The sequence below is a fragment of the Carlito syrichta genome, unplaced genomic scaffold (assembly GCF_000164805.1).
Source record: "Carlito syrichta isolate Samal-C Ts95f unplaced genomic scaffold, Tarsius_syrichta-2.0.1 Scaffold314335, whole genome shotgun sequence".
Classification (NCBI taxonomy): Eukaryota; Metazoa; Chordata; class Mammalia; order Primates; family Tarsiidae; genus Carlito; species Carlito syrichta.
Genome location: NW_007258431.1, coordinates 375,944 through 379,394, shown reverse-complemented (window position 1 = coordinate 379,394; position 3,451 = coordinate 375,944).

Sequence of the window (3,451 nt, the reverse complement as noted above, 5' to 3'; positions counted from 1 at the left end):
TGGTTATGGGCATGCTATTGCATTCCAGCCTGAGTGACTGAGTGAGACTCTGACTCAAAAAAAAAAAAGTAAATACATAAATAAATTGAGGTTGCATTAAATATATAATTTGGTGGCATAATGAAACTGACATCTTAACAATATTGAGCCTCAGAAGTCCATAAGCATCATAAGTCTCCAATAATTCCAATCTACTTTATTTTCGGTCAGCAATATTTTGTATTTTTAGCACTTACATTTTTCATGTATTTTGATATATTTATCCTTACCTGCTTCATGCTTTTCAATACTACTGGAAATATTTTTTAAAATTGCAATTTCCAGTTGTTCATTGCTAATATGTAGAAATTCATTTTATCTTTGAATATTGACATTGTGCCCTGTTACCTTTCTAAAATTTATTTCTTCTTTTAAAGTTTTAAATGCTTCATATGAAGAATGAAAAGAGATGGCTGACTTTGATAATGGATTATGAGGAGCTTATTTTCAATAAGGTGGAGGAAGAATTGCTGTGACAAGTTGGAGGTGAAGAGTTTAGTGATAATAAAAAGGAAACAGAAAATGGGAAATACACTATGAGAAGTAAATACAATTTTATAAAATTTACTTTTTTAAAAAAAGAGAATTGGGTATATTTCTAGGGCAAGGAAAAGAGCCATTGAAGAAAGATGTGAGATGGAAAACATGAAGATGAAGAGAAGAGAGTGAAAGGACAGGAAATGGACAAGTGGACAAGTGGAGGGGCTCATTTTCATCTTGAAATCGGCAAAGACTTTTTTTTTTTCAGTTAGCTGAGAATAAAAGCATGAGTACATGTTCAAAGAGAGGTTAAGGTGGTGGGTAGGGAATTTGAAAGTATACTTGTTGGAGACACTTCCTGACAGATATTTGTGTGTTGAGGTCACCTGCTGAGATGTTCCACAGTTCTGTGATCTGCCGAACCACGTCGTTAACCCTGATGAGGTTGGTTCTGTTCCACTTTAGCCCAGCAGCTTTGGATAAGAATTGGATACGGAAGTCACTTAGCAAAGATGACTGGCTAAATCATCTCTGCACCTCAGAAAACAAAGAAGACAGGAAAAGCCAGGGCCAAGGAGACTGTTTTGGGGCACATTTGGCCATGTTATATGGACAGTACATTCTACTCAATGTTTTTTTGTTTGCACAGAAAAGAAAGGTTTTCGAGCTTGCTCCCATAAAAGGCAGATGGTTTAGAGAATACCTGGAGATCTTAGAGAACCTTAGTGGAATATTTACAGCCAGGCCTCTTGGACACTCTGGGAACCAGACAAACCACACTGAGATACCACCTAACTCTAGTCAGGATGGCCGTCAACAATAACTCAAAAACTCAAAAAACAACAGATACTGGAGAGGAAGCAGTGAAAAAGGAACACTTCTACATTGTTGGTGGGAGTGTAAACTAGTACAACCTCTGTGGAAAACAGTGTGGCATTCCTAAAAGATCTAAATATCGACTTCCCATTTGACCCCGCAATCCCCCTACTGGGAATATACCCAGCAGAACTCAAATCACTCTATGAAAAAGATACCTGCACACGCATGTTCATTGCAGCACTATTCACTATAGCAAAAACATGGATCTAACCGTGCCGCCCATAGAAAGAAGACTAGATGAAAACAATGTGGTACATATACACAATGGAATATTACACATTCATAAAGAAGGACAAAATTATGAAATTCGCAGTAACTTCGTTGGACTTAGAGGCTATAATACTAAGTGATATATCACAGAAACAAAGAACCGAGTATCACCTAAGTTCTCACTTATAAGTGGACCTTGAACAACTATCATAATACTATAAGAAAGGGATTGGTAGTAGTGGAAAACTGCCAGGTGAGGGTGGGGGTGGGAACTCCAAGAAAATTATGCATGTAAGTAGTGAAAGCAGACATCATTGTCTTGTTCTCAATGTTAGGGAGAAAAATGTGAGCATTTGCCATTTAATATGGTATGAGTTATCAGTTTTTTTTAGATTCCTTGAATTAGGTTGAAGAAATCTCTTCTATTCCTAGTTTACTGAAATTTTAAAAAATCACAAATATTACTGTATTTTTAACTTGATATTTTCTTGTATTTACTGAGATGACAGCTTAGTTATGTCCTTTACTATGCAAATATGGTCAATTGCATTGATTGATTTCTAAATTTTAAGCCAACTTTTTACATCCAGAATAAGCCCCACTTTTTCATATGTCATCCCTTTTGCATATTTTTGAGTTGAATTTGCTAATGTTTAACATTTAAAAATTTTTTAATTTTTAGATGAGAAAATATAGTTTATTTAAAAAGTAAATTAGAGAGAGAGTGAGAGATAGAAAGAGGAGATTCACCTCCCCAAGGTAGGGAAGGGGGCCAAAGCCAGGAAACATGGCAACGACCATAACTCAAAGAGTACGTGACCACACCAGAGTCTAGTGAGGCAGTGGCTTAACATTTATTTTGAATGCACATGTCAGAAACATTGGAAACATTGGTGTGTATTTTTCTTTTGTTGTATTGTAATATCTGTGGTATTTGTTTAAGAATAATTTGTCTTCGTAAGACAATTGGGAAGTGCTCCTTCCTTTCCTATTTCCTGAAAGTATTTGAATAAACTTTGTACCATTTGTTATCTTAAGTTTTGTGAGAATAAACAGTTAAACACATGAGGACCTGGAGGTTTCTTTGGGAAAGAGTTTTAATCACAGATTCATTTAAAAAAATAGAACTAGACCTACTGATAGTTTTGTTTCTTTTGTATTATTTTTTAAAGTTTGTGTCTTTCAATAAATGTATATAATTCACCTTCAGCTGTTCAATTTATTGAAATGGAGTTTTTTTTGTTACAAAGTTTATTAGGGAGAAAAAGAGAAGAAGGAACAATTATCATAATACTACCAGAAAGGGATTGACAGTAATGGGAAACATCTAGGCGAAAGGGGGGTGTTCTCAAACCTGGTGAAATGGGGACCAAAGTGAGGCCCAAACTTTACCTGTACAATGACCATTTGTATACCTAACCCTGAAATGTACCCTACATGTTTAAAATAAAATTTTTAAAAATTTCTGTGTAATGTAAAATTTTAGTTATGTTACATTAAATTAAATAGTAGATACTAAAAAAAAAAAAAAAAATAAGGAAGATTCACGGCAGAAAGACCTGCCATGGCAAGTTTTTAAAAGGAGAAAACCTGCCAAATGGAGTTGTTCTTAACATCCTTTTATTATCCATTCAATGTCTGTGATATCTGTCGTTGCATGTACTTTTTAAATTCTGATATTTGCAATTTGTGTTTTCTTTTTCTTTCAACTAGTCTTATAATGATTTTAGCAATTTCATTAATATTTTCAAAGGATGTTTTTGCAGTTCCTTTTTGACATTGTTCATTTTCTATTTCTTTAATTTCCAATTTATTTTTATTCTTTTTATCTTTATACTCTCTT